The following is a 19704-nucleotide window of genomic DNA, read 5'->3' on the forward strand; positions in this document are numbered from 1 at the left end:
CCTCCTTGTTATTATAAACTTGACAGATATCCATAAACATGAACATCTTCCTATACAAAGAACAATAAAAGAGGGTGCATATGAAACTGTGACTCTCCATAATATGTAGATTTTTTGTGTATTTGATATTTAGCATGGTAGCTTCCATACTGTTCTTCTCGTCTGTGTACTCTCTAGAATTTCCTTCTGCTCTATTCTCTTTATTTTTAATAATTCATCAACACATCTTTCCTTCCTTTATTTGATTTTTAAGTCTCACTATCACAACTTTTGTGTTCCACCACAAAACTCCTTGCCTTCTTTTGCCCTTGTGACAAAAGAGATCCATACCCTGGCTGCATCTAAATGTTCTGCACCTATAGGCTGTTGTTGTCATTCAGTAGTGTCTAGCTCTTTGTGACCCTGTGGACCATAACTGTCCATGGGGTTTTCTTGGCAAAGATACTGGGAGTGGTTTCTTCTCTAGTAGATTAAGACAAATAGAGGTTAGGTGACTTGCCCAGGGTCACAGAGCTAGTAAGTGTCTGAGGCTGGATTTGAATTCACATCTTCCTGACTCCAGGTCCAGAATTCTATCCACAGAGCCACCTAGCTACCTCCTAGACAGAGATTAAGTGACTTGTCCAAGGTCACACAGCTAATTAGTGTTGGAGACTGGATTTGAACTCAGATCTTCCTGACTCTAGGCCTAGTACTCTATCCATTGACCCACTTAGCTTCCTTTGCCTCATCCATAATCTCTTCTGAGAAAGGTGGAAAGCAGGATTCTTCATCAGCTTTCTGGATCCATTACTGCAGATTGGTCATTGTAAATCAGAGTTCCCAGTTGTGTTTTTCCCCTTATAATTTTGTGATCATTGTAAGAATTGTTCTAGTTCTGCTCACTCCTGTATCAGCTCATGTATGTCATCCCAAGTTTCTCTGAGTCAATCTCATTTTGTCATTTCTTATGGGCAGTAATATTCCATTGCATTCTCATATCCTATTTTGTTTAGCCATTCCCATTTGTTGGGCATCCTCTTAGTTCTTAGTTCTCTGCCCCCCTGACCTCTCCAATGCTGATAAGATTATTTTTGGTATATGGGTCTTTTCTTTGATCATTTTTGAGCATAAGCCTAGTGGTATTATTGCTGGATAAAAGAGTATGTACAGTCTAGAGACTTTTTGGGTAGAGTTCCAAATTGCTCGGTGCATTAGTGTGGCTATTACCCTATATCCCTTCCATCAATTGTCATTTCTTTTCCTATCATCTTTGCTATTCTGTTGGGTATGGGGTAGGGGAAACCCAGAGTGGTTTTAGTTGCATTTTTTTTTGCTTAGAGAAATGTGGAGTGCTTTTTCATATGTTTGTCGATGAGTTATCTTAAATCTTTTGAGAATTGCCTGTTCATATCTTTTGACTATTTTTCTATTGGGGAATGAGTCTCATTCTTATATAATTTGTACCATGTCCTATAAATCCAAAAATATTTGACCCTTTACCAGGAAAATTAATTGCAAAGCTTTTTCCAAGTGACCTTTATCAGGAAAATGTCCTCACTTACTATTTCTCTCCTAATTCTAAATGCAGTGATTTTTTTTTTTTTGCAAAAACATTGCTATTTTCTGCAATCTAAATTGTTTTATCTCCTTTGATCATTTGTATCCCTTGTGTGGCTCAGAATTCTTTTATCCTCTCAAGGTGTTTAATTTTTTATGATATGACCTTTTTATATCTAGGTCATTTGGAGCTTACTGTGGTATATGGTATGAAATGTTAGTCTGAATCTAATTTCTACCTGCTTTCCATGTTTCCTATCAGTTTTTGTAGAATAGTGAGTCCTTATCCCAGTAGTTGGAATTCTGAATTTATCAAATACTATGCTACTATGCTTGATTGCTCCTGGTTCTTGTTTACTTAATTTTTCCATTGGTCAACTTTTCTATATTTTAATCAGTATCAAATGGTTTTGGTGATTACTGCTTTGGAGTATATTTTGAGATCTCATACCGCTTGGGCAGTTTTCCTTTGAGATTCTTGATCTTTTGATTTTTCCTCCAGATGATCTTTATTAACAATTCTCCTAGTTCTATAAAATAACCATTTTGAGTTTTGATAGGTTTGACACCCAATTTGGAAACTAATTTAGGTAGCATTGTTCTTTTTACTATATTAATATTGCACACCCATGAGCAATCGATATCTCTTTAATTTTTCAGGTCTGCACTTATTTCTGCAAAGAGAGTGTGTCTTAGGCTACCAGGTATTTTCTATATTCTGCTGTTATTTTGGACAGATTTTATTCTATTTTTTTGCTAATGATTTTTATGTACTATTATGGAAGTTACTGTTCCGTTTAATTTTTATTTGACTGTCCAGGTAATCATATTATCTGTGAAAAGCAATCATTTTTTATATCTGAACATATACATTCTCTCAATTTCTTTTACTTGTGTTATTGCAATAGGTATCATATCTAGAATCATATCAAATGATAGTAGTGACACTGGATGGCCTTGCTTTATCTCTGATTATGGGAAAGGCCTACAATATTTCTATATTACAGATATTTTAGACAGACATATTTGCCAGCTAAGGAAAAGTAAATTTATTTCTATGCTTTTTAATAGTTTTAATAGAAATTGGCATATTTTGTTAAAAGTTTTGTCTGATTCTATTCATAAAATTGATACATACGGACAGGTAGGTGGCAACAGTAGACAGAGTGCTAGACTGAAGTCAGGAAGACTTATCTTTCTGAGATCAAATCTGGTTTTAGATACTTACTAGCTGTGTGACCCTGGGCAAGTCACTTAAACTTGTTTGCCTCAGTTTCCTCATTTGTTAAATGATCTGGAGAAGGAAATGGCAAACCACTCCAGTATTTTTGCCAAGAAAACCCCAAATGGGGTCACAAAGATTCAAACATAACTTAAAAACAAACAACATTAACAACAAAATTGATTATGTTATTTTTATTGTTTTTTTACAGTAAAATGGTTTATTTTTTTTTTCTAATATTGTCCTAATCCTGCACTCTTGGTCAATGTCCAACCTGGACATAGTGTATAAACTTTTACAGTATTATGTTGTAGCCTATTTGATAATATTTTGTTTAATATTTTTTCATTAATATTCTTGTTTTTTTTTCCTTTTATTTGGAGGGCAGTTGGGGTTAAGTGATTTGGCCCAAAGTCACACAGCTACCGTGTTTCCCCGATAATAAGACACTATCTTATTAAATTTTTTGGAAAGAAAAACACCAGAGGGCTTATTTTCAGGGGAGGGCTTATGTTGTCCTGCCTCAGCTCTCCTCTGCGGCACTGCTCTCAATGGCGCCAGCAAGCAAATCAGTGGGGAAGAACAGGATGACGCGCTCACTGCTGCAGCTCTGATTGGATGCAGCTCGGAGCGCAGCGTGCGTTTCACCCGGGGGGGGCGGTGTATATAGAGGGTACCGTAATGTAGCGTGTAGCACAGGGGATCACCTTCACTACAGTAGCAATCTCAATAGGGCTTATTTTCAGGGGAGGGCTTATTTTAGAGGAATCTTACACAGTAAGGGGAGGGCTTATTTTTGGGATAGGTCTTATTATCGGGGAAACATGGTAGTAAGTGTTAAGTGTCTGAGGTCAGATCTGAACTCAGGTCCTCCTGATTCCAGAGCTGGTGCTCTATTCACTGGGCCACCTAGCCGCCCCCATTAATATTCCTTAGAGATATTTAGCCTATAGTTTTCTTTCTCTGCTTTATCTATCCCATATTTAGATCATAATTGTTTCATAGAAGGAGTTTGGTAGAATCTTTCCTTTTTAGGGAGATATTATTTATTTCATTAAAGAATAGTACATTTATTTCTATGCATTTAACCTTGTCACAGTGTGTAATCTTTTAAATATGTTGCTATAGCCTCTATGCTAATATTTGAAAATGTTTTTTACAATGATATTCATTGGTCTATTGTTTTATTTCTCTGCCTTATTTCTCCATTTTTAGGGAATTGAGAACATTTATTTCATAAAAGGAGCTTGGTAGGATTCCTTTTCCCCCTGTTTTTTGCAAATAATTTATGTAATATTGAGATTAATTGTTCTTTAAATGTTTGATAGAAGTTATTTGTAAATCCATCCGGTCCTGGATTTTTTCCTCCCTTTACGAGTTCTTTTATGCCTTGTTCAATATTTTTTTCTAGATTCATGTCATTAAAATTCACTATTTCTTGGTTGTCAGTCTGGGTATTTTGTATTTTTAAAAATATCCATTCATTTAAAAAAAGTTTTGTTCATCTGTTTTGTTTTTACATTGTAAAGTGTTATAAATTACCTCCATTTGTGAGAAGTCTCTTGTAAGGAAGTAAAATAATTAGGTATGAAAGGGGCATACAACTGCCATTGTTTTGATATAACAGTTGTAATTATTATTTGATTAAGTTTTCCATCAAGTGATTAGATGTTATTCCATTTGGTTCATATATATGTGTATATATATATATATATATATATATATATATATATATATGTATTTGATATTTTTCCATTTACCTATGGCACCTTTAAGTAGGATATAGTTTCCCAGCTATTTCTTCTGACCATTTCTATTTTTTACTGCTTCCTTCTTTGAGATTTACTAACATGCTTTTAGGATTCACTTGAAGCTTAATAAATTTTGCTGCAGCCCCTTCATTTGAACTTGATATGGATCTTTATGCTTCAAATGTTTTTCTTAAAGCAAGATATGCTGTTTTCTGCTTTCAAATCCATCTTCTACTAATCATTCCACTATCTCATATTGATGAATTTATTGTATTCATGTTTAATATTATGATTTTTAATTGTATTTCTTCTTGTTATAATCTCTTATACTTTATCATTTTTTGCTTGCTCTTCCTTACAAAGAAGAATGGAGTGGAAAAAGAGGGGGTCTGATTAACACTAGTAATTTATCATTGAAGTGGGTTATTTCTAGTCTTTTGACTTTCCTCTCTTTACCAAGTCCAGCCCTTGATCTCTGATTCATACACTTTCTTTCCTCCTTTTAATTCCCCCCATTTAACTAAATAACTCCAAAGTTAAAGTTTGTTTTGCTTGTGAGTATTTTCTCTCCAACTTTGCTTTCTCTTTTAACCCTCCCTCCTTTACTTTGTCTCCACCAATTTCACTATTTGAGTCTATGTCTTTCTCCACCAAAATTTGTGAGTGTATTCAGTCCTCCTTTATCTTGTTCAGATAAGAAGTTGATTGAGATGCCTATTCTCCACAACCATTTCCTCTGTTTGCATATTCTTTTCCCACACTGCATATATAGAAATTAATAATAATAAAATTTCTCATTTCTTCTCTAGTGTATTCCTTTCTACTTACTTTTTTCCTCTCTTAAAACCAATAAAACTGAATGAAATCATGCCAGCATCCTGTGTTTTATTTAACTCTCTTTTTGATCCTGAACAATGTTAGATCTGAAGGTACACTTGTCTTTTCTCCCTATTAGAATGTAAGCACTTCATCATTGTTTAGCAGCTTTGTATCACTCAAATATATTTACCTTTTTGGATTTCTCTTGACTCCTGTGTTTGCATTTCAATTATTCTACTCTGCTTTGGTCTTTTTTATTAAGAATGCTTGAAAAAATTCTCTGTTCTATTAAAAGTCCATTCTCCCCACTATAGGATTGTATTTGTTTTTTCAGGGAATTGATTTGTTGTTAGTAAGTCTTTATATTTGGCCTTTTAGAATATTTCATTTTAAAATTTCCTTTTCTTTCTAGTAGTTGATAATGTCTTCTATGATCCTATGATTCCTTGGTACTTAAACTCCTTTCTGTTTGCTTTAAGTGTTTTTTTTTTTCCTTTTACTCAGAAGCTCTATTTTGTTTATGATATTTCTGGAAGTTTTCAATTTGGAGTTTCTTTTCGGAAGTGATTGATGGATTTTTTGTGTTTTCACTTTGCCCTTTAGTTCTAATAGGCTCACATAGCTTTAAAAAAAAGATTTCTTGAAATATGATATCCAAGTTTTTGTTTGTTCATAGTTTTCAAAGAGTCTGATGGTTCATAAATGTTCTGTCCTCTATTTTCTGGTTTAGTTGTTTCCAATATATAATACCTTATGTATTTTTCTGTTTTTTTTAAACATTTTTACTTTGTTATTTTTTTTATTGTCTTGTGGAGTCATTGAGTTCTATTTGCTCAATTTTTCAGGGAGGCTGCTAATTGGATAAAGTTTTCTACTTTCTGTTTTAAGCTATTTATTAACTTTTTAGATTCCTAATTTCATTTAAAAAATCCTTTGCTTCATTTCTTTCATCTATTCTTATAGTCTCCATGCCCAAACCATTTTTTTCTCTGTCTCTCTTAGTTGGTCTGAGGTTAATAACTTCTGTTAGGTTTGCCTCTTGAGTTTCTCTTAACTGATAGCATTGCTGCATCTTATTTGGTCTCGTTTTCTCATATTTTCCACTACAGTTCTTAGATTGGGATTTTATGCTCTGCTTGCCCTTTTCAAAATTCTTGGATGTGTTGGGCAAGTCTTTCTTTACTCTGTCCCCTCTGTAGTTTGATTCTTGTTATCACTGCCCATCTGTTTGGGATTGGCTCCACCCTTTGCTTCAGCTACTGGCTTCTCTCATTCTTCTGGTGGTCCACTGTGAGTTCTGATCTTGGCTATTCTCTTATTTTCTTGAATGATTCTCAATCGTGTATTTGTTCTTTTCCTTGTTGTGGCCATGACAGGCCCTATTAGGATGTTGGAGATCAATCTGGTCTCAGGTGTCCTTCTTAGCCCCCTTTTAAACACAATCAAATTGACTTAATGTTTGTTATGAAATTTGAGAATTGAATACACAAATTACAAAATAGATATTGGTACTCGGGTACTGGATTAACTCTTTCTCCTAATGTGGCTCCCAGTGCTCTGAGGAATGCATACCTGTGTCCTGGGTCCTTGGACAGTGGCCTTTTTTGGATCCTCTCCTTCCTTGAGTCTCTTCTTAAGGTCCATGACTTGGAATTTGGCTTCATGTTCACGTGTGATCCTCCTTTACTGAATTTTAGCTGCCTGCAGGTCCATTTGCAGGAGCCTCATTTTAAGAAATTCTGAGCTGTACTTTCACTAACTGTTTTCACACTGTACCTTAGCTCCAGCTATATGCTGTTAGCCTTTGGTATTTCTGCTTTTCAGAGGGAGACATTCTTGCTGTAGAAGGAGACAAGGTGTGCTTTTACTTCCTCTCTTGACTCCAAAGAAAGTTCTAGGCTAAATCTTAGGTTAGTTTTGAGAAAGGACCAAGTTGGGTTATACACCTGGGGAAATGACCACTTTTGGTAGTTAGAAAACCTGATGTAATAAAAATCCTGCTTATATACAAGTCATGTTTTCTGACTTCTAAATACAATTAAGTTGACTTTGCATTTCTTATTGAATTTGAGAATTAAATGTGCAAATGTTAATAGATTACTTTACAAACCTCTGCAGAGAAATTGGGTTTCCAAAATTGGTATGTATATATGTGTACAGAATATATCCAGCCTTTCACTCTCTGAATAATGAACGCATATGTATGACTAAGCCTTTCTGGGTGTGTGTATGTGTGTGTGCGTGTGTGTGCGCATGCATAAATGTGCAGAATTATAAATAAAAACCACAAATGAATGTCTTATTCTGAAACATGAAGTTTACTCTTTCTATTTTGCATGGCAAATGAGGCATGTGGAGTTGCTAAGAATACCAAAGCCTGGGAGGAGGAGTAGCTACTGGAAAGAGCTGGCAGTGAGTGCCCTAAATTTCTTGACTCCAGGTTGCCTTGTGGTCAGGGCAGGGGCCAGGCTTTCAGGACTGCAGGGTTCTATTCCCGGGTTTGATGCATCCTAATGCTGGGCCTCTGTTTCATAGGCCAGGATCATGGCGTAGTCTGAGAGTAGAGGAGCTCCAGGCATTGTATATACAATAGTACTTCCCATGTGTGGTCATATTACTTGTTTGAAAGTGTGCTACAGGACCCCAGAGGGAAGGCAGGTGAAGGTGGCATGAAAGAACAGATAGAAAATCTGGAGCATGGTTTGCTCCTCTACCAGGCCAGTTTTGAGTGCCATGTGCAGATCACTTTTAGGAGATGCCTAAGGGAATACGAAAAAGGTTCTGATCTTAAGATTATAGTAGAAACAACATATAAAATTAATATGAATAAGCACAAGAATTGGGAATAAACTATATGTTAATACTATCTCATTTATATACTGCTATAAGATTTATAAAGTATTTTCCTTATAACAGCCCAGGAGATAGGTGACACATGTCTTATCATTCCCCATTTTCTAGATGAGGAGTCTGAAGGTCAGATGCATGAAATGAGCTGCTTAGGAAGTGTTCGAATATGACTTTGAACCTTGTGGTCTTAAGACCAATGCTTTTCCCACATACTACATAAATGTTGAAAGGACGGTGAATTGTGGCATATTGCTTTTTTGGTGGGGCTGAAATTGGTTGGGGAAATTGTTTTGAAGAGAGGAATTTTGAGTTTAGTTTTCAAGGAATTAATAGATCTGGCTTGGTGGACAAGAAAGATTAAAATTAGTTTGAATTTCTGAGCAGGGTATATATAGCAAGAGCAAAGGATCAATCAATGTTGTTGTTTAGTTGTGGCCTGCTCTTTGTGACCCCATTTGAGGTTTTCTTGAATACTGGAGTCGTTTGCCATTTCCTTCTCCAGCTCATTTTTGCAGATGAGGAAACTGAGGAAAACAGGGTTAGTGACTTGCCCAAGGTCAGACAGCTAATAGTGTGGTTTGAACTCAGGTCTTCCTCACTCCAGGCCCTGTGCTCTATCTACTGTGTCACCCATCAGTCAGTAGATCAGTGAATAGATTCCTAATTTGGGTGGGCAAGACTGTATTAGAGAGTGAATTAGACAATGAAATTTGAAAGGAGAGAAAGCCAGATGATGAAGGATTTTGGATGCCAGCAGAAGGGTGTTATTTTGTTATAGTAAACAATGAAATATTTCTTTGAGTAATCTAGGAGGGGGAATATTCTAGTTAAAATAGTGCTCAAGGTGGTCTTTTCTTTCCACAGCATAAGTAACAGAGGGAACTAGGGAAAAACTGGAGGCAATTTGGACATTTATTGTGTAATCCAGATGTGAGATGTTGGGAAGAATTAGGAAAATGACTCAGAATGAATATATCAAATGAGCATCTGAGATCAATTGCTGAGGAAAACTGGCAGGACTTCTTAATGATAGGGATTAGGATTAAAACAGAAGTTAAAACAGAAGTAACTACACTGCTGTGAATCTGGGGGGCCAAGAAAGTGGTGGTGTGATGAATGGTAATGAATAAAGAGTATATTATTTGCCTTATTACAAGTCTTTTCTAAATTTAATGGCTATGTATCTACCTCAGGTAGTCTGTAGATATCCCAGTGTCGAATGGAGTATTCAGTACCCAGTCATTTACCAATGTGAATTGAATTGGATTTTAGGAAAAAAAAACATCTGACAAAGACTCTTATGATCATTTTGTGGAAGAAATAGATAAAAGTGGGCTGGATGATAGGTATAGTTAGTTGAATTTGCAGCTCGATGAAAAGCGGTACCCAAAGGGCATTCATTAATAAATGGTTTAGTGTCAAACTGGAGATGTCTCAAGTGGAATTCTTTTGAGATCTGACCTTGACTATTTCCTCTTTAACACTTCTATCAGTGACTTGGATGAAGGTCATTGTTGCTTGTCCTTCTGTCTCAGAGAGGATCAATGTAATCATGAGAGTGATGTCTTGCCTTGCCAGTGAACTGGATTTAAGTGAGGCAGAGTTATGCACAGTCATTAGCCTCAGTCTCTCCTCCAGAGTCATTGAAGTCCAGTGGCAAGACAAAGGTCAAGATGACTGGTGATGGCCTGGGATGCAGTAGGTGACCTTGGCCTTTCTAACTTAAAGTCTTTACCAGATCTCAGTATGTCTGAGGCCATACCCATTCAGTTACTAGAGCTAGGTGACACTTGACCAGATATGCAGATCTGGAAGGATATCTAAAACCCTAGATTCCTAAAAGTGGGTAGAACCAAAGAATCACTTAGTTGCACGAGTATGAAATGGAAGAAATAGGTCTTGAAAGCAGTAGTGCATTTTTGGGGAAAACCCCCCTGCAAATTTTATGGAGATTAATGTCAGTTAACAGTGTGATGCAGCTCCTGAAAATGCCAAATCAGTTTCAGGTAGCATTGATATAGCTGTAACCAGATCATGAGAGACAGAATAAACTAATGGCATTCTCAGTAGTAAGATCAGATTTAAAATTCTGTTTTGTATTGTGGGCTCCACATTTTTTAAAAGTAGTATTTTTTCCAATTACATGTAAAAACAATTTTAACATTCATAAAATTTTTTTTGAGTTCCAAATTTTCTCCCCCTTCCCTAAGATGGTAAGCAATTTGATATAGGTTATATTTTGCAATAATGTAAAATATGTTTCCATATTAGTCATGTTGTGAAAGAAGAAACAGATCAAAAGAAAAAATAAAGAAAGCAAAAATAGCATGCTTCAATCTGCATTCAGACTCCATAGTTCTTTCTTTGAATGCAGATAGTATTTTCCATCTTGAGTCCTTTGGAATTGTCTTAGATTATTGTGTTGTTGAGAAGAGTGAAGTCATTTATAGTTTATCACAGCACAATGTTGCTATTACTGTGTACAATGTTCTCCTGGTTCTGCTACTTCACTCAGCATCAGTTCATGTAAGTCTTTTCATGTGTTTCTGAAATCTGCCCATTCATCATATTGTAAAAAGGAAAACCCTCAGGATGGAAAACCTGCCAGATAAAAGTCTATGAAAGAATAAAAAGCTCTCTTAAAAAGGTGTCTAAATATCTCTGCAAGAATACAATAGTATTCCATTACATTCATATACCACAACTTGTTCAGCATTTCCCCAGTAGATGGGCATCCCCTTAATGTTCAATTCTTTGCCATGACAAAAAGAGCTACTATGAATATTTTTGTTCATGTAGGTCCTTTCTCTTTTGTGTGATCTCTTTGGGATACAGACCTAGTAGTGGTATTGCTGGATCTAAGACTATGCACAGTTTGATTTGAACTCCCATATTTTAAGAGAAACACCATACAATACTGTATCCAGAAGAGAATGAACAGAATGGGATGAGTCTAGAAGTCATATTCTGAATAACTGAGACTCTCTAGAATGGAATAAGAAGACATAGTAGGGACTACAGCTATCTTCAGATATTTGAAGGGATGTAATATCAAAAGAAAGAATAAATCTGCTCTATGTTATTCTAAAGTGCCAAACTAATACAAAATAAATAGAAATTATAGAGAGGCAAATTTTAGCTCCAAAAAGGGAAGAACTATTTCATAAGAGCTCTGTAGGGAGCAGTGTGTGGTAGTATGTAGTGTGGTATATTTGGAGTCAGGAAGAACCGAGTTTGAATTCTTCCTCAGAAGCTAATTGACTGTATGTATACTTTTGGAAAATCACTTTGGTAGCTATGTGGAAGATGGTTTAGAGTGGGGAGATGATTGAGATAGGAAGAATGAAGAGGAGGCTATTGCAATAGTCCAGGGGAGAGGCAATGAGGGCTTGCCCTAGGGTAGTGGATGTGTGAATGGAAGGGATGAGACATATTGAGAGATTTTATAGAGATTAAAAAGGACACTATTTCATAATTGATTTGATATGTACAGTAAATGAGAATGAGTCAGAGATGACCCTGAGCTTGGGAATCTGGATGACTGGAAGGATATGGTACACTTGCCAGTGAAAGGCAAGATTGGAAGGGGGATGGGGGAGGGAGAATGTAATGAGTTCTGTTTTGGTCATATTGAGTTTTAGATGCCCTTGGGATGTCCAAAAGTAGCATGGCCTTCCCTGAGAAGCAGTGAATTTCTCCTCGTTGGAAGTCTTAGGGCAGAGTTGGATGGTCACTTGTGTTGGCTATGGTTATACTAATGATTTATTTCATATATATATGTATGTATATACATACACACACATATATACACACATACACATACATACATATATGGGTTGGACAAGAGAGTTGCCAATTTCCCTTCTAACCATCAGATTCTGTTATTCTGGGGGAGGGAAGTAAAGGAGGGAAAGAATCTGGACCTGAAAATGAATTGAAATTGAATTTTAAAAATTATATAATATTTGAAAAAGAAAAATATCATGATTTAGTAAATTTAGTAAGTGTTGAGCTTCTCCTATTTGAATCTAAGTATCTTTTTCAGCTATGACAGCCATTAAAACTGAGTCCCAAAATAAATGGAGCATAAAATGAAACTTTCAGATCTCTTTATCACAGTCTTAAACCAAGATTTTCAAAAATAATAAAAAATATTCAGTCACATTGTTTTCACTAAAAATATTATTATTGATAATAATGGTTTCTTAACAAAAAAAAAGGAAGGCTTTGGTACCCTTAATAAAATAATTTAAAATATAATTTATTTATTCTTTATCTTATTCTTTAAAAATTTCAATTCTGGGTTTTTGATACCATATATAATATATTAGTATAGTAGCAAATGAATATAATTTTTATGTACATACACACACTTATATGTTGTTGACTCATTTCAGTCACGTATAACTCTTTGTGATCCTATTTGGGGTTTCCTTGGCAAAAATACTGGAGTGGTTTGCCATTTCCTCCTCCGGTTCATTTTGCAAATGAGACACTAAGGCAAGTAGGGTTAAATGACTTGCCCAGGGTCAGATGTGAACTCATGAGGATGAGTCTTCCTGATTTTAAGCCCAGTATTCTATCTGCTATACCATCCAGCTGATACATTTTGTATACGTGTGTGTGCGTGCGTGCACACACACACATATACAGAGAGAGAGAGATTGTTTTCATTGTTGTATCATTCCCTGCCCCTCCCCCCCCAAAACAAAGCTTGGAGACTACTGACCTAAAAAACTGACCAGAGGAAATTTGGACATTATCAAATGTAACTAGTTTCAAACTTCTTTCCTGCAAAGACACACCACAATCCCAAAATATTTTGCCTGAGTTCCAGAACAAATGGAACCAATTGGTTTGAGTTTCACCTGCTCTGTTTCAGTCTTCTCCCAGTTGATGGAGGCTGAAGGGGAGGTATAAGTCCTAGGTGAATCCTCACATGGAATTATTTGACCCCCCCCCCCCCCAGCAGTGGATACTTGCTGTAGTTACAGTGGTGCTGAATGTCCCAAACAGGAAAATTTAAATAAATCCCCATAGCTGAATGGCCACTTCACTTGCCTGAGACAATGGAGAAAGTCACCATATCACCTTGCAGTGATGTTTCTAGGTTTGGCTCCAGTTAAGAATGTGGGTTGGTGGACTCTGGGACATTCTTGCAGAGATATTTAGACACCTTTTTAAGAGAGCTTTTTATTCATTCGTAGACTTTTATCTGGCAGGTTTTCCATCCTGAGGGTTTTCCTTTTTACTTATCTGACAAACCATAAATTTTATTTCCTCCAAGGGCAAAAACAACCTTCAAGCACATTTGTGGCTCCAGTTTTAAGGGCTAGCTGCTCCTTCTATCCTGTATCGCAAGTAAAACATGTTTTTCTTTTTCTTGGAGTCAGCTTTGCAGAGAAGGTATGAATTCCCTTGGAGAGAAACCTCTGTGTTCCTGGCCAGAAAAGAGGATGCCAGGGAAACCGCCATTCCTTGAACTGAGCAGTCATCTCCCTTTCCTGGCTTGTGACAGGATCATTAACTAGTACTAGCTTAGAGTGACTGTACAAGGGCATGGAGACTACAGGTGGCCAACCTGGGATTTGAACTTGGGTACCCAGTTTTCAAATCCTGTCTCCTTTCCACTGCACCAGGGCAACACTGTTCTATCCTATCTCCTTGAAGGCATATATCATCACATCAATACAATGCTCCATAGCAATAGCAATTCACACGAGAGGTAATATGGCACTTTAACAAAATAAAGTTTGCTCTGCAGTCACAATCTAGCATCCTGAAGTCTTGAATAACTGGCTGTGGTTGGGCTGAGAACCAAAGCTACTGGGTTGAATGATGTCTCAAAAGGGAGAATTTAAATCCCCATAGGGAATTTAAAGGGAAAGGGAGACAAATAGACACATTTTCACAGTGGATCATTTGGTTAGAAGATCAGAATGCAGAGGAAGAGATTATCAGTTAATAGGATATGGACCTCAGTGTGTTCTTTTCTTCTAAGTTAGGGAAATAGAGGAAAATTGAGACTTTGAGTAAGGACAACACTGGGGTAGAAAGTCCTGTACTCAGACAGGAGATCTGGGCTGCAGGCCCAACACTTCTGCTAGCTAGCTAGCTAGCTAGCTAGCTAGCTAACTGTGTGACCTTGGGCAGAGTGCTTCATAACTCTTTTGGTCTCTTTTTCCTATTCTGTAAAAATGGGGTGTTTGTAGATGATCTCTGAGGTCCATTATGGGTCTCTGACTCCATGAAAAGTCGTCATGTAGAACTGGCAGCATGCCCCAGAAAAGACTCTTGAGTGATGGTCCCAGCTCTCAAGAATATAGCAGTGGGTCTAAAGGGGAAAAGGGAGCGGGGGGGTCTTTGGAATTAGCCTTTGGGGCCAGTTTCAGGGGAGTATTTAATTCATGGCTGATCAGGCTCCTAAAATATTTCTGTGTAACACTTACTTCATTGCATGTATTAATAAAAAGGCAAAAAAAGAAAAGGAAGAAAAAACTACTTAAGTGAATTCATGGTAATCAGAGTTGACAGATGTCACTCAGAATTTTACTTTTAAAGTCACAGTGATTTTCCAAATAACTTAAAAATATACAATCCAACCTCAAAATAGTGTCTAGCAAAAGAAACCAGGGATCATGGTAGGATATGAAGTAAGAGAATTGGCTCCCCTCATGGGCTAGGTCACTGACTTAGAAGTTTTTTTTTTTTTTTTTAAAGCATTCTCTGAGAAGTACGGGGAAAATAAAGCCATATCGAATTGCTTGAGTGGTCTTTGAGCCCTCATGGATTTATGGGACTTGGGTGATGTCTTTTCCCATGGGACCTCTGCCAGTGTAGCATTCATCTCGGGGGCCCCAGAAAGAGCTTCCACTCTGGGCAGAAATCTGGGACAGCCTCTTCAATAGGAAAACTTAATCAAGACTGCCCAAGGAGGTGGGTTTTTTTTTTTTGAAATTTGGTAAAAGATGCAAGTGTAATTTTGTAAATGTGCAGGGCCTAGTATTTTTTTTTAAACTTTATAATAAAAACACATTTATCTAGCACCTTAGGTTTTAAACAGGCTTAACATACAGGATCTTGTTTGATTCTTAAAACATCCCTATGAAGTGGGGATTTTTTCAGTTGGGGAAACTGAGGCTCATAGAGGTCAAGTAATGGTTAAGAGTCTCATAGGTCTGAAGCATGATTTGAACCCAGGTCTTTGATTTAATGTCTAGTGCAGTATTCTTTTATGTCCCAGTATCTCCCTGTACCTGCTACCTTATGTATATTCACTGGTGAAAGAGTCACAGAAATAGCTTGTTGGAAGTGGTGTATGCTAGAGCCAGTTCAAGAGCTGATTGTTAAATTTTCAGTGTGAGCACTTAGACCTTGAAAGTGGACAAATACTACAATTCAGGGCTGGAGATATTGTTTTGTTGATTGGCTAGGCTTAAGAAGGTGATGGAAAAAATGTTAATATTTAGATTACATTTAGTGTATTTTGGATTTTTTTTGGAGACCTGGTTGTTAAATCGTTAGCAGCATACCCTTGTGTGTAGAGAAATGGATTTATCCTCACAGTCTGGGTATGGCCAAGGAAACTGGTAAGAGTGAAGTAGAGCTTTTTCAAACTTAATTTACATAACTTCCCTTCACATGCTATATTTCCAGCCAAACTGGCTGTTTTGTCATTTCTTTTAAATGAAATTCTAATTCCCATCTCTGTGCCTTTGCCTAAGGCTTTCTCCCATGTCTGGAATAAGCTCCCTTTTGGAACTCTTAGTTTCCTTAAAAGGGCTGCCTCCTCCAAGAAGCCCTTCCTGATTTCTGTCCTCCCCCCTCCTCTCTAGCTGCTAATGCTACCTCTTAGAAATGACCATTTATTCATTTTATATGTATCAGGTATATATTTGTTTTACATTTTTCCTATGTCTACATTCTGTCTCTTTAATGAAATGTAAACTCCTTGAGGGTGGGGTCTTTCATTTTTATTTTTGTATTCCCCAGTGCATGGTAGTTGCTTGTTGACCAATTGAAGAAAGCACTGAGGCAGCCCTGAACTCTTGAACACACTCCATAGGATGACACTCACCAGATCTTGGAGTTGACCTGTGGCCACACAACTGGATCCATTTTAGTTCATTGATAGAGATAATGGGGAATGATGGAAAGAGCTCAAATTTTGGAGTTGGAGGACCTAGGTTCATATCTGACATCTGACACTTGACCTATACTACCTGTGTGACCCTGGACAAGTCACTCCTCCCTGGGCTTCTATTTCCTCAAATGTAGAATGAAAGGGTTGGACTAGATGGCTTCTGGTGTCCCTTCCTCCTTTAGATCTATAGAGGTGGCTAAGTGGCTCTATTGATAGAGGACCAGAGCTGGCGTCAAGAAGACCTAAGTTCAAATTCTGCCTGAGACACAAACTGTATGGTCCTGGGCTAGTCTCTTAATGTCTTTCAGCTTCAGTTTCCTCAACTGTAAAATGAAGCTAATAATAACACCTACCTCCCAAGGTACTAACATACTAGCTATTTTTTGCAAACTTTAAAGCATTATATAAATGCTAGCTATTATTATTGCTGTTATTATTTTCTATGTTTTTAAGAGCAGCCAGTCACTAACCCTTGGACCCAAGCAAGGCTTCTCTCTATTCAGGAATAATGAGTCTGGACCATGCCCTAGGAGTAAAGTGAACTGGTCTCAAGGTCACCAGGCTGTGGTGGTTCCTGTAATGGATTCCAGTTTGGAGGGACAAGGCCCTGGGTATAGAGGTGGAGGCAAGTCCCTGCAGAAATGCTTTCCTGCAAATTCCTCTGGTGTTAAGCTATCAGGAGACAGTCTCTATGGAGCTATCTTGAGAGGCATTTTGAGGTGGTTTCTGGTTGACGGTGGAGTGGACTGGCCTGCCAGCATCTGCCTGTGCTGGTTATTTGATTTTCCCTGACTAGATCCTTGTTTTTGTACAAGGATAGCTTTTGAGGATATCTCACTGGGGCTTAATGTGTGCTGCATGGAGAGCTAGCCTGGTTAAATAAACACCAGTGGAATATTACCTGTCTGTTAACCTGTCAGAATTGTTTTATAGCTCCCTTTAATCTTTTCCCCCACAGAATTTCCCCTGGAGTTTTCTGCCTTTTCTCTTGTTCCTTTCCTCTCTTGCCTCTTTCCGACCTACAAAGGTTCCAGCCACCCCCCCCCCCCACCCCGAGTAATTAAGCCTTGTTAGAGTTTAGTTGCTTAAGGGCTGCCTTGTTTGTCCAGTTCAGATAAATTGCTGTTGACTCTGTAGAGCAGACCAAGGACACTGGCATTCCCAAACCCTAGAAAGTACCTTAGAGAAGGGGGTGGAGAACTCAGCTGATTAAAGGGACTGCCAACAGTAGCTGCAGGCACAAGGCTAAGAACTCCCTTAGCTGTGCAAAGAAAATTGGGGGATTGAAATTTGAGAGAGTCGGAAGGGTCTTTGGGGAACATCTGCTCCCACCCATTCTTTTTTATAGATGAGGAATATGAGACCCAGAGAGGTGAAGGGACTATCCACAGAGTCATAATTAGTAGTTATAGCATCTGGACAAGCAGTGTGAAAGGCACTCTCAAGTCAGCTTTTTGAGACAAATTCAGTTGTGGGGGTTAGGAACAGACCTTAGAGACTTTGCAGGGGTGGGGAACCTGTGACTTTGAGGCCACATGTGGCCTTCTAGGTCCTTGGGTGCAGCCTTTTGACTGAGTCCAAGTTTAACAGAACAAATTCTTTTATTAAGCAGATTTGTTCTGTGAAGTTTGGATTCAGTTAAAGGGCTGCACTTGAGGACCAAGAGGGCCACACGTGGCCTTGAGGCTGCAGGTTCCTCACCCCACAAATGGTAGGGAAAAGCCAGAGCCATCTGTCTGGGTATACAAGGCCCTATAGGGGAGAAATCCTTGGCCATTGTCCCCTTTAGGGATAGATAGGGACCTTTAGACATGGGTGAGCATGGGGGTGGGATGGGGCTTGGGAAGAGCTTGCTTTGGGTACTACAAGGGGTTGGGTTTGAGGGGTGAGGTAGAGCTGGAAAGTATTATGAGTTTATCTTTTTTTTTTTTTTTAAAGCAATTGGGGTTAAGTAACTTGCTCAAGGTTACACGGCCAGGTATTTCTGGATGGGTAATAAGTATCTGAGCCTGGATTCGATCCACATGTCATCCTGACACTGGAGCCGGTGCTCTTACTCGCGGTGCCACCTGGCCACCCCTTATGAGTTTATCTTAATCTTGCTAACTAGGTGCTACACTCAAGTGTTTGGACCTGACCTGGGAGTACAAGCATTCTCAGGGCTTGGCAAATTTTGGCATATTGAGAAAAAGCTCTGGTCACCTTGCTTTAGTTAATAGCCTGTGCAGTATTTAAGTCTTCAGTCTCTTTTTTCCATGTTAGTTTAGAAATACTACATAGCTTTTTTTATGTGACTGTATAGTTTTAACTTCCCCTCCAAAGCTTGGATATCTTGAACCCTATAACTCTTAGGGAAACATTCTATTCTTTACCTTGTGACTGTGATAGCCAGAGAGGTGAAGGGACTGGTCCACAGACCAGTTAAGTATTAGAGCAATTTTCAGTGAATCTCACTTCACTGGATGAGTTCAAGAGTTCATTGGAAATCTGCTGTATGCTTAGGATGGAGATGGTCTATTACTGGGGGTAAGTGACCTAACTTGAGCTTTTCAAGGAGTTTTTGAGCAATTATCAAAATATAAACAAAACAAAACAAAACAAAACAAAACCCAACAACCAAATTTATAGTTTCCAGGTTAAATCTTGCTTTAGGAGATTATTTCCTCCTCAGATTCCATTTCACAGGGATTTTCCACATGTGGGAATGAGGTTGAACTGGCATTGTTTTCAGGCAACAAGGAGACAACAGGTCAGGCAAGTCAGAACCTTATCTTTATCTGAGTTAGGAAATTAATTATCCCACTTATACACTAGCACTTTTAATGATTGCACATTTCACTGAGTTCTGTGCTCTAGGTTTCTTTCTATTTGCTTGGTTTGTGTTGCCAGATTTTTGGTTTTGATCTCAGAGTTTTGTTTTTTTAGCTAAGTTCAGTAGAGGAAGTAGGCCATGCTGGCCATGGGATTATCTCTAGACAAAATGGGTTGGTTGTTTAACTTGGCGGTCTATAATGTTTGTGTTTTTTTATTTGCTTTTAGGCAGTAATATTTGTTTTATTTTTTATGTGCTTTTAAAATAAAAATTTCTTGATCTTTTGTTTTTACATCATCTTTTTTCCTCAATATATTCCCCTCCCCCACTCAGATATTTCTGTAATAAAGAATACAAAAGAAAGAGAAAAAAAAGCAGTCAAGCAAGACAAACCAAACATCCATCAAGTCCAAAAGTATATGTTGTCTTGCTCACCAGATTGGGTACTAAAATTATGAAGCCTTCATTTTGATTCTATTTATTGTTCGTGCCATTTATATTACAGTTGTAATTGTGCATATCGTTTCCCTGGTTCTGCTTACTTCCCTTTGTATCAGTTCGTATAACT

At 37.7% G+C, this 19704-nt stretch overlaps 1 long non-coding RNA gene across 1 annotated transcript in view; it reads left to right on the forward strand.

Annotated features, from left to right (window-relative positions):
• Positions 1-19704, forward strand: part of LOC138152577 (uncharacterized) — a 271906-nt gene that overhangs the window by 83798 nt on the left and 168404 nt on the right. The gene's annotated exons all lie outside the window — the stretch shown is intronic.

This window comes from Petaurus breviceps, unplaced genomic scaffold (genome assembly GCF_028583685.1).
Source record: "Petaurus breviceps papuanus isolate PSGF00001 unplaced genomic scaffold, PetGlider_PUasm1.0 90925, whole genome shotgun sequence".
Classification (NCBI taxonomy): domain Eukaryota; kingdom Metazoa; phylum Chordata; class Mammalia; order Diprotodontia; family Petauridae; genus Petaurus; species Petaurus breviceps.